Here is a 13,300-nt window from a genome sequence, read left to right on the forward strand (position 1 = left end):
TGTTTGTTCATTGTTTATTTGTTCTATTCATTTGTTTGGTTCATAAGTCTTAGATTGTTGATTAAGTGTTTTGTTTGAATCATTTGAGTTCTCGGAGACTCATTTCTTTTCCATCCCTACATTTTTTTTCTTTTGGAATAAACAACTCAGTATATTTGAGTTTCAATGCTCTTTGACTGATGGTCTGAAGTTGTAAGTTTGGGTTATGGTACAGACCCATGAGTTTGGGCTGGGTCTCGAGATAAATCGACCTAGTTTTGGTTGCCTGAGGGTAAATAGTAGCTACTTAAGGGGTTGTAAGGATAATTTGGAAATTCTAGGTGAAGGGAATCTCTAATAACTAAATAGGAAGCTTCTTGAAAGCTGGGGTGGGGACTTAGCTGAAAATCTGAATTTTACGTTGAGGGTATGTGAGCAAAAACCAAAAATGTTAAAAGGATTAGGGTGTAAATTTTAACTTATTTCAGAAGCCCTAATGCCTTGTCTATAAAGGCATCATTACTTGATATTCAAGTGAGATCAAAAAAAGAGATAAAAATACATAAAATCAAAAACGGCTGAAAAAAACATTAGAAAATTACTGTTTTATTGAATATTTCAGTAATTCTTGAGGTTTTCACTTCTGAAACAATATCTGAACCATCAAGGGCAAAAATGATTTGAGTTTGGGTTGGTTTTCAAGAGTATGGTTCAAATTGTTGTTGTTTTTTTTGATTGGTGGGCATCAGTTGTTATTTATGCTGGTTCAAAGTTTGGTTCAAAGCTGGTTTCATTAGTTATTTCTACTGCTGACACTGTTCTGTTGTTGCTGATCTCCTTCCTTTTCTCTTATATTGCTTTTTCGTAGGTACACATTTTGAATTTTGAACCATATGTGAAGTCTGACTTAAAGTATGAAATGAAATGTGAAAATATCGAGCATGGCTTCAGCATGTCTTGGTCTTCTAATCTAGCTTTATTTTGTATAAATTCATGATTATGGGTTTGTTCAATGTATTAAATGTTTATTATGAGGATTGTAATTAATCTGTTTCTTATATGAAGTTATGTTTAGCAAATCCTTCCTAACTAGTCGTGGGGATTTGGAATTCTTGCTATAATACTTAAATGAGAATGTGTTCATTGGTAACTATTCAATTTCTGTTTGAGCATAAAGTAGTTTGTATCAGATTTCTTAATGTTTTGCAAGTTAATTGCTAATTTCAAGTTGCTTGGGATGAGTTAGTATGCAGACTAATGAGTAAGTAGCTTATGGGTAAGGGATGGTAGTTACAGCTTGTAAAACTCAATTGAATAGTGTTTGAGTCTTAAGTATTTTGTTATTTCACGTGATTAATGGTCTATTTTCTCCTAATGCTGAAGGTCAGTAGACTTACCTTTGGGGTTGTGACTCTACAATGACCACTCGGTGCCTAGTCCTCTTGGCATGAATTATTTGGACTGCATTTAGACTCGAACTCGAGTCTTTTATCCCACAAAATTGGGCTTCGCCCCAGGTCCAATTCTGAGGTCACTTTATAAGCGAGGCCTTATATGCATTCATCATATTCAGGCCTGCATTTTGCTAAAACTAGCTATCTTGATTGGAAAATGCTGCAGGCCCATCTCACCTCCGGGACAGCTTGGCCTTATAAGCCCACGCCGGATTTCCTATTCAAATTTAAATGCCTCACTTTAGAAATAAAACATAGACATCACATTTAGACTTCGTAAGTGATTAGTCAATTCATTGAGTAGACTTGGGAAGTCTTCCTTAAAAAGAAATCGAGGCGTGTCGTGCCAAACAAAATCTAAGAATGCATGACCCTCATTTAATTATTGCTTTAATATTTAGAATTCGAGGCGCGCCATTTAGCAAACTTCCATGACCCTCGCAAACTTATAAATGCGTAGTTGCTTTAGGTGCACTATTTTAAAAAAATTTACCTTCCTAAACTCGGGTGTGCATTTCATGTGACCCAACTCTTATTCTCAATAACATTAAATAAAACGTGTCGTGGATCGCGGGTGCATTTCATGTGGCGTGGTTCAAGGCATGTCTTAAATAACGTTGAATATTTCCTCAAATAATTTAAAAGCGGTTAATAAGTTAAAGTTGCACCATAGGTTAAAACATGTAATTAATTAGATAATTAGGCCAATAATAATAGTTGAGCGACCGTGCTAGAACCACGGAACTCGGGAATGCCTAATACCATCTCCCGGGTTAACAGAATTCCTTACCCGGATTTCTGTGTTAGCAAAATGATATACAGAGTCAATCTTTTCCTCGATTTCTGTGTTATCCTCTCCAAAATATTTTGCATAAGACCGAATTATCAGGCCCATTGGCTAAATGGGAAGTCGAACTTGGTGGATACGATATCGAATATCAACCCCGAATGGCTATCAAGTCCCAAATCTTGGCTGACTTCATGGACAATTTTATGCTGACCCTCGTACCTGAAGTAGAAAAAAAGCTTCTGCTATGATCGGGTACATCATCGGGGGTATGGACTCTTTTCACGGATGGTGCCTCGAATGTGAAAGGGTCCGGGATCGGCATTGTTTTGAAACCACCCACAAGAAGTACTGTTAGATAATCTATCAAAACTTCTAGGTTAACTAACAATGAGGCCAAGTATGAGGCCTTGATTGCAGGTCTCGAACTAGCTAAGAGCTTCGGCGCAGAAGTCATCGAAGCCAAATGTGACACCCTATTCGTGGTGCACCAAGTGAACAAAAGCTTCGAAGTTTGAGAGGATAGAATGTAGAGGTACTTGGACAAATTAAAAGTGACGTTGCACCGCTTCAAAGAATGGACCCTGGATCACGTGCCTCGAGATCAAAACAGTAAGGCCGATGCACTTGCAATTCTAGGATCATTGGTCAACGAAGATGACATTATCCCGGGGACATTCGTCCAGTTATCGAGATCCATGGTCGAAGAAGGTCATGCCGAAATAAATTCTACGATCTTGACTTGGGATTGGAGAAATAAGTATATCGATTATTTGAAAAATGGAAAGCTCCAATCGGATCACAAAGAATCGAGGGCTCTGCGAACCAAGGCTGTTAGGTTCACATTAGATGAAGATGGAACATTATACAGAATTAAGGACATTCGATGGACCATTGGCGGTATGTTTAGGGCTGGGGGATACCGATTATGTTGTTACACCCCATATTTAAATACATGATAGTAAGTCGTAAGCCATTGATGTAAACTCAGAAATGAGATTATATTTGTAAGCAAATAAAGTAAGTTAATCATTTTACCTTGGAGGTTACAAATATTTAATATCATGAATAACGAGTACCAAGAAGGTTGGAAAGCTTTGAAGCAAAACCAATTGAAGAAAATAAGTTTCGCCGAAAGTCAGCAAGTTTAGAATGTTATAACATGTACTTTAGGGTGAGACTAGGGTTCTTAATATGATAGGGCGGTTATTCTATGAGTTATTTTAGTTGTATGATAGTCATTTGCTATGTTTTGAAGGCAAGCAAGTTGTGGAACAAGAGTTGGCAAAGGTCATCACAAGTTACATTCATAAATTTGCTGAAAATTAGGTCAAATGTAGCTGAGCTTTTATCCAAATACAGTTGAAATTATGGGATGATCTACCTATCAAATTGAAGGTCTACGAGTCTAGTTTTTAAATCATTAAACCGTTCATCTATAAGACATCGGAGTAGAGAGATATTTACCTTTTTGTGAGACCGCGCAAGCAGCTCCTAATGGGACCCACTTGGACAGTGGTCGACTTACTTCACTTTATAAACGATTTGGACGCCTATTTTTAACTCATTTTCAACTCAACTTCGTCTCCAAATGTCTCCTAACCCTTCTAAACAGATACCAAAAGGGTTTGAAATGATTCCAAAGTAATTACATCATATTTCAACATCAAAACTTAGTTCTAGTGAAGAACAACACCTCTTTGAGGTTATGTTTTCATTGAGGATAGTTGTGGGTTGTGTTTGGCTGAAATTCAAAGTTTTTGCTACTAGCTAAGGTGAGTATAACAGCCTACTAATTTTGCTCTACCTTGCTTGTATGTTGGTTAAGTTGTTAGAATGATAAACTACAAGATAACACTTGGATTAAGTCACTTCTATAGTGTTGTATTGCCATTAAGGGTTGTTGTAAGCTGAATATAACTTGGATTTCGACTTAAAGATACTGTAGGAGGTATGTGTATTGTGTTCTTGCATGTGCTTAGGGTTATTTTGATGTTGAATAAGTTAAATGGATGGAGTAGATATGAACTAATGAATAAAGTTACTAATTGAAGATAGTTGGAGTTGAGGATTGTTTCCTTTGTTATAAATATATGGTATAAGGATGAAATCATTGATGAATGACTTCATTATTATGTTAATGATACTGTTAAGTGAATGTAAGAAGTCTATAAGGGGTGATATAGGTTATGCAGATTCCAATCGGAGCTTACCGCTCGTCGTGAAGTAGTTGTGACTTGTTGTTGTTGTTATATGTTGTCTTGTTAGTGATATTTATATGTTGATGGATTTCTCTAGTTGTTGTTGTTGATATATGGTATTGGAGGGCTCTTATTACAGGGGAGATGCTGCCCAAATTTACGTAAATGAGCTACTAGCTTAAGTTACAGACTTTGCCTTTGCTCATCACTGATTTTGAATCTCCTTATACTATGATAGATTGAGTTGACTTGTTTGAAGAGTTGCTTGGAAGGTATTAAGGACTCAACAAGTTTAAGGTATGTTAAGTCACTTCCTTATTTCTTTTGGCATGATCTAAAGTGGAATGAACATAAATGATACACTATTTCATAACGATTCTACTCCTAGCAACTAAGGCTACCCATATTTTTCTTTCCTTGTAAAGTCATTATAAAAATGTATGTATGATCCTTGAATCCTATTGAGGTTCATATTGATGGTATGGATGTCCATAATGCTAGTTGAAGGTGCAACGACCTTATGTCACTCCGAAAGGTTTAGAACGTGATTCCATGAGTCTAGTAAGCATTATATCTATGCATCTATTTTACTCTACCGAGCCGCACTATAGTCGGCCGGGTACGTTACCTATTGTGCAACTACTTATCAGTTGGGTTTTATTGAGATCCACGTGGCCAGGTACAATTTTATAGAGCCTTATGATGGCCGGGTACATTTTTACCGAGTTCTCTTCGAGGCCGGATACGATATAATGATGATGACCCCCACAGAGGCGTATGTTTTTAAAAGTTTCTATATATACATATTTATCATGCATGTCATGTTAGTAGCCCTCAAAGGCACTCAAATGTTAAAGGCTGTATATCATCTATCTCTCTTCATATTATTGTTCTTATTTATGCTTTCTTGCCTTACATACTCGGTACTTTATTCGTACTGACGTCTGTTTGGCCTGGGGATGCTACGTTTCATGCCCGCAGGTCCCGATAGACATGTTATCAGTCCTCCTAGTAGGCTATCGGCTCAGCAGAAGGTGTTGGTGCACACCACTTGCTCTGGAGTTGCCTATTGGTTAGTATGATTTGGACATGTATTGATTGGTATGGTGGGGCCTTGTCCCAACCTTTATGATGTTTATATAATCTTAGAGGCTTGTAGATAGATGTCATGTATATGGATACTTGTATGGCCTTGTCGGCCTATGTTTTAAGTATACAAATAATCATGTCGACCTTATGGGCTCGTATGTCACATATATAAGTTTCTATATCATGCTGGGGTCGCCATATGTCTAGCAGTCCCTTATGTTTTATTCTGGTTATATCATGATGGCCCTTCTACACCATTTACCCATGATGGTTTGATAAGAAAGATACCTTACGTTAGTACTCGATTGAGTAATGTAACTTGTTCCTATCGCGGCCCTCTTATTTGTCTTGTGAAATATGTTCTACGAGAAGTCCATGAAGGCACCTGTGGGAATCATTCCGGCACCGAGTCTTTGATTTGAAAAATTATTAGAGTAGGGTATTACTAGGATAGCATGGAAAAAGACACTAAGGAGTTTGTCAAAAAATGTGACAAATTCCAAAGTTTTGCACCGATGATTCATCAGCCCGGGGAATAACTTCACTCAGTTTTGTCCCCTTGGCCTTTCATAAAATGGGGAATGGACATAGTCGACCCTCTACCAACAACCCCAGGAAAAGCTAAACTCATTTTGTTTATGACTGATTATTTTTCTAAATGGGTGGAAACGCAAGCCTTCGATAAGGTCAGAGAAAATGAAGTTATTGACTTCATATGGGATCACATGATATGTCGGTTCGGGATACCTGCCGAGATTGTATGTGACAATGGAAAGCAATTCTTCGGCAACAGAGTAACAGAGTTCCTTGAAGCACACAAAATAAAGAGAATCTTATCAACACCGTACCACCCAACTAGGAACGGACAGGCCGAGTCAATAAACAAAACTATCATTCAAATCATAAAGAAAAGGTTGGACGATGCAAAAGAAAAATGGAGAGAAGTTCTACCCGAGGTCCTTTGGGCATATCGAACAACATCGGAATCTAGCACGGGGGCTACTCTGTTCTCTTTAATATATGGCTCCGAGGCCTTAATCCCGGTCGAGGTTGGAGAACCTAGCGACAGGTTTCGATATGCATCGGAGGAGTCAAATCACGATGCTATGAATACTAGCCTCGAGCTATTAGATGAAAAATGAGAAGCTGCACTCGTTTGGATGGCGGCACAGAAACAAAGAATAGAGAGATATTATAATAGAAGGACTAACCTTTGACACTTCAGAATCGGGGACTTGTTTCTACTGAAGGACACCCTCAACACTCGTGACCCGAATGAAGGGAAATTGGGCCCGAATTGGGAAGGACCGTATCGAGTCATCGGAGTTATTTGTAAAGGATCTTACAAACTTGCCACGATGGGAGGCGAACAATTGCCGAGCAATTGAAGTGTATCACTACTCAAACGATACTACTACTAAGGTGTGGTTTTCTCCTTTTGTCCATTTAAATTTAAAACTAACTCATTGCAGGTGTTCGATCGAGGACATCAAAGGCACCCTTTCACACGAAGACCTTAGGTTTTAAAGTACGTGTTGCACTCTTTTTCCCTTAGATCGGATTTTGTCCCAAATGGGTTTTACTAGCGAGGTTTTTAATGACGCAACAACTATGTGCTACCTATGGAGAACTCAACAGTATCTAAGGCTTCTTTTCAATCAACTTCGAATACTGGAGGGCATCACCCTCGGAGATTATATTTTCAAGGAAAATACTTCACGCCAAAGAGGGCCTCGATAGGAAAACTTTATAATGGGCCAAACGGTCAGATGAACCATGTCTATATAGAATAGTCGATCCCCAACGGCAAAAAATGTACGCATGTATCAATTATTCAAAGAAGCATCCCTTCTATATCACAATACTTTGTGTCTCAAAGAAATTTACTACTATACGAACATCATACTTGTAATTCTGCAAGAAACGGCTCAAAATACAAACACACCCCAAATACTTGGGGACTGTCATCGACAGTCAATGCAGTCGAGTCATCTAAACTCGAATTTATAAGACCTCAAGGAGGAATCCCCTCGACATAAAGGCCAAGGCATCATACTCGGGGACTAACCTTTCGAACAAGTTTGAAGGGTTATCGGGAAACAAGTCCAAGAGACATACCCGAAGGCTACAACCATATCAAAGGCTACGACCACATTAAAGACAATGGTCATATAAAAAAGGCTACGGCCAAAATAATGCGGCTCGGAGACATCCGACTTCCGCCATAAAGTTAAAGGCCTTCTAATACTTTGAAAAAACCGGTTAAATCAAGCTACCCTCGGCAAAAGCAAATATAAAAAGGGCTTCGATAAAATCAGCCCTCGAATGATTGAAAGGCTTCGATAACATCAGCCTTCGAAAAAGCCTCAAGAGGTATTCAATTATCGTAACACAAACAGATCACGAATGAGGTTTCGATCTATTAAACCTTCGAAAAACCCAAAGGGTACAAAAACACATGCTAAGGCATAACGAAATTGTCACTAAGTCTTTTAGCCGAAAAGAGGGAAAAATTATTGTCGTCTTAGAGGCCAAATTGGCCCAATTTAAAGAGCCTAAGGGATGACCTAAAAGAGCCTAAGGGCCGAAGCATGTAGAGTTTGAGACCTTACTCTCACTCAATTCAGACTCAAGAGTCCCGTCACCCCGAGCGCGCATCTAATCAGCTTAAACATAGCTCGAGTATTAACAAAAACCTTAATAGGTATTATACTATAAGTTCGAAGATCACCCATCGATCACTAAAAAACCCAACGGTATGTTATACTCTGAGTTTGAGCCAGTGCTCACTTGATCATTAAGATTATAACATCAAAATTATTCACAAACAAAGACTGTGAGCATGTAATTTTTTCCCTATATGAATTACTCCCATAAATTCAAAACAAAATAATTTCTTTCCGTGTTTGCAATTTTGTGGATTTTCATGGCATTTTATGTTAATGGTTTGCATTTGTCTGTGCATATTTATTTATTTTTAATTAATAAAAAATACAAAAATATGTTGCATTTGCATTTAGGATTTAATTCTACATTTTAGGATTAATTAACAAATTATATGTTTTATAAAAATGGGAAAATCACAAAAAATAATTTATTTTGCACTTTTTAATTTTAGTTTCGAATTTTGGTAGTTTTTCCTTGAATTTGGTTTTTAATTATTTGTGGTAAATGTTATTTAGAGTTAATTAATGTAATAGGATAATTTGATTAGTGATTAATTTAGGTTTATTTTAAATTTTAAATTTAAAAGAATTTTGGAAAAATTGAATTAAAAAGAAAAGGAATTGGAATCAAAATCTTGCTGGGCTGTTATTGAAGTCTCCATCAGGCCCAAATCACTTCCCTTCCATTAACCCATCAAATTTGCCCAAAACCCGCCATTTTACCCGGTCCAAGTAGTCCATCACCCAGGCCCTTGAAACGACGTAGTAAGGGGGTGGAACTACGTCGTTTCGAGTTTAGTTAGCCTTAACAAATCCTGGCCCTTCATATTGCTTCATCCGACGGTCCATAGCACATCTCTTTAATCATATAAGAGTGTCTGAGAAACTATAGAGACCACTCAGTTCATCCAAACACCCCTATACTTCGTCTCCTTCATATCAATACCCTAAGCTGCCATTGTTACCGGCGATACAGCTCCAAATCGCCAACAAATCTCGACCACATAATCCCCACAGTCCCTTAAGCACTAAACTACAACCATTTTTCCCCAAATTCTCTCCACCTTTCTTTAATTTCAGATCTTAAAATAGGAACCCTAGATTTGTACCCTCCTTCGATCCTTCATTTAAAGGTCCGGTCCCGTTACTCTCTGAGTTTTTGAAGTTGGTTTTGGGCTAAAATGAGTGCTAGACATTTGTTCTCGTAAGAACAAATCGACTAACACTCCTTTTCGCCTCAAATCGGAGAACAATGGAAGTCCATTCAAGTCTTCGCCCTGTGTCGACTATATTAGGTATTTTCTCTGCCTCTTGTCATTTTTTTTCTACTTTTCCATATTCACCTTCCTCTGTCTTCCTCCCTGGCTATGTCACATCTTTTCTGTCCATCACTGAAGGCATCTCAATTGCATTTGGTCTGTTTCCTCTTTTTTTTTTTTGTTAAGTACTAGTTGATATATGTTGCATGTTTAGAATTTGGGTCATGATTAATAAGTATCAGCATATTAGTGTAATTAACATTTTTCTTCTATAGTATTTTTTGATTTTTCACTTTTCCTGCTTGTTTGTCATTTGCATTTTTATTCTGTTGTTCTGCCCCGTCCATTTTTCTTTCGATGTCCAAAATGGAAAAATTGTTGGGCTCGCCTATTTGCGGCATGTGGGTTTTAATCACAATCTGGGTCAAAATCCCAAAGACCATGGGTCAACTTGACCCGTTTGGTAGGCTAAAGTAAAAGTAGGAGGTGTTGGAGGTTAGTTTGGGAAGTTTGGGTTTGGGAATCTTTTGAAAAAAAGCCTTACTTGGCTAGCAAGTCAGAAGTTTGGGGATTAAGCAGCAAAAATGAGAATTGGAAAGGGACTAAGGGGGTGAATATTAAAATCTGAAAGCCGGCCTACTTCCTGGCCTATAAAGGCATGCTTTCTTGCATTGAAAGGCAAGGCTGAATAGATAAAAAAATTTGAAAAAACACAAACGGCTGAAAACTACTATTCCATTGAGTGTTCTTCTGTAAGTTTGAGGTTTTCAATTTCTGAACCAATTCTTGATTCGCCTGGGGTGGAAATGGAATAAACTCGGTTCTTATTTGAAAGTTTCAATTGGTTCTGGTTGTTTGGTTTGGCTAGTTACATCCTCTGATAATTTAGAATTTCTAGAAAAACTGTTGAACTTGTACATCTGAGTAGAAAAATGGTTTAAGCTTGTTTTGAATCAGTTTTCTGAAGATCCTCTCCTGTTCCATTGGTTTATCCTGGGCTGTTCACTATTCGTTTGGCCATATTTGAGCTAACTGTTGCTGCTCACTGCTGATTTCTCATTTTTTTTTTGTTTTCTTTTGCTTCCCAGGTATTTCTCTATCTCTGAGCAACAAGTGAATGTTGACTATGTGATTCCAGTGAAATCTGATGAAATGCAAGCCATATTTACTTAGTTTTTCTTTCTGTTTCCCCTATTGTTTTCCATGTTTTGTAGTTAGAATTTAAATTACAAGTGTCAGTTTAGGCGTTTACTTTTATTGTTCGCATACCTGAATTTGTGGGTAAGATTAAATGTTCTGAATCTGTAAGCAAACCTGTGCTTGTAATGAACTTTGGACTCTAGTTTTAATTAAGTTTGAGTGTGTCGAGTAAGGGAGCTGTTAGAACTTTGCAACAAAGGTTTAATCTAATGTTTTTGGGTTGGAGATTTGGTTCAGTTTATGCTTAAGATCATTCATGTTCTAGCTTTGGTTTTTATTTGAATTCATTGAAAGGCTAAGTGTTGGTTGCTGATTCCTCCTCTACTATTTGGAGTTTATAAATGTAGATATGAGCACTCATTTGTCTCCATAATGACAAGTTGTTGGTTTGCTTGCATAGAATAGGTTCTATTAGTATGAGATTTATTTGAGGTTTAAATTCTCATGTCTTTATTTCGAGTTAGTCTGATGCTTTCAGAGTTAAAGTTGCCTATTGCATAGCTATCAAAATTGGATCTTCAATTGTTCTCCAAATGCATGTCATATAAATTGGAAGCTTAGCTAATAATAAAAACTCATAATTAAGTACTAGTTCAATTTCATACTTTCACGTGATTTTTGGATTGATTGGTACTTAACTGATCTTATACAAACATTGGTTCTGAAAAGTGGGGTAAAGGCTGGCCCAGTTATGGCGTTCAAAGCAGCAGAGACGGTTTGCATATTACATGCTCTTGGGCGTCCATTCTTTATTAAAAATTGGACTCGTTCAAATAGGTTCGGATAGTGGATGTTTGTTGAAACGATTCGTCTTGGAATTAGTGGGTCTTTAATACAACTCTTAATAGTAATAATTAGGATCAAACTATAGTCTTGCAATAATTAGAATCCCTTTTAAGTTTGTTCCTTATTTACTGAATTCTCCTAAAATAAATTTGAGGTGTGCCGGGCCAAATAAAATTTCAAAATGCATGGCCCTCGCTTAATTATTACTTGAATCTTTAGAAATCGAGGCGCGCCATTTAACGAATTTTCATGGCCCTCGCAAAGTTGCAAACGCGCAGTTGCTTTAGGCGCGTTATCTTAATAATTTACCTTCCTAACCTCAGGTGCGCATTTATGTGACCCAAATCCAAATCTCCACAATGTTAAATAAAATATGTCGAGGTCCGCGAGTGCATTTATGTGACGTGGTTCAAGGAGTATTTTAAATGACGTTGCAATCTTCCTAAAAATATGTATATAAAAGCGGTTACATGTTAAAATTGAACAATAGGCTAAAACATGTATTAAAATCAGATAATAGATCAATTATAACAGTTGAGCGACCGTGCTAGAACCACGGAACTCGAGAATGCCTAACACCTTCTCCCGGGTTAAAAGAATTCCTTACCCGGATTTTTGTGTTAGCGAACTGTAAAACAGAGTCAATCTTTTCCTCGATTCGGGATTCAACCGGTGACTTGGGATACCATAAATCTCCCAAGTGGCGACTCTGAATCTTTTAATAATAAATCCCATTTCGATTGTCACTTAAATTGGAAAAACTCCCTTATACCCTTCCGGGGTGTAGGTGAAAAAGGAGGTGTGACAGCTCTGACGACTCTGCTGGGGATCGAACCCAGAATCTCTGGTTCAGGGTTCAAGAATTCGAGCTTAGATGAATTGTTACATTTGGTTTTATCTGTTAGCTGATTTTATTACATGTTTGAGCCTAATGTGCTAAAAGTTGCTTTTTACCGCTTTGATATTATCTGAACTGTATATATAAACTACTACGAAACCCCTCTATTCTCTCTCCCGAGGAGTGCACGCTGGCCGTGACTTCTTTCTGTTAGTGTTATATCCCAAATAAAATGAGGTTCGGACAAGTTGCAAAGCCGGATGATCTTTTGGTTACCGGTACGCAGCCCCCCCTTCCCCGGCTTGAGTTGTCCGCTCGGGTAAGCCAGGTCTAGAACAAATAAACCCATGTGTTTTTAAACCTAGTATAACAATACCTCATGTCGGATCCCTAGTAGGAACGTTTGTTTGCATCATGTGCATTTTGACTTTGGAGACTCAACACAGGGGTTGGGTCTGTCTAGGACAGGTATACCTGAAATGAAAAGACCATCCTGATGCATCTTACTTGCTACTTGTGCATTTATTTGCTTCGGAGTCGCATGCTGACCGACTTTTGAATAATAGGAGAAAGTTGAAAAAAAGAGAACAACAGTGTGAGGGCTAAGTAAGATAATCACCTGTTTTGAAAAAACCAATGTACAAATGGTACTGAAACTCTGCCAAAATTTTGAAAAGAAAAAAAGTGTTTTATTTTGAAAAAAAGAGAAAAGAAAAAAAAAGAAAAAAAGTTGGTTTTTGTGTTAAAATTGCCCGAACTACGCCAAATTGATTCTCACAGGGTGTGGGATAAGTACGCAACCCCATCGGGTCCAACTTCCTTTTTGCAAAAATAGCCCAAAAGAACAAAAAATTTACTTTTATTTGAAAATAATTAGGGTGATGCCATTCTTGCTAGAAATAGTCGAATGTCCCTAAAAGGGCACCGGAAGGGTGCTTTTGCAAGAACAGTCGTTTGTGGTCATTTTTCAAGGTTTTCATCGGTTAGCCAACACAGCCTTAAAATCTTCGTCTTCGAGGTGCTAAAAGGACGTATTTGCAA

The sequence above is a fragment of the Nicotiana sylvestris genome, chromosome 7 (genome assembly GCF_000393655.2).
Source record: "Nicotiana sylvestris chromosome 7, ASM39365v2, whole genome shotgun sequence".
Classification (NCBI taxonomy): domain Eukaryota; kingdom Viridiplantae; phylum Streptophyta; class Magnoliopsida; order Solanales; family Solanaceae; genus Nicotiana; species Nicotiana sylvestris.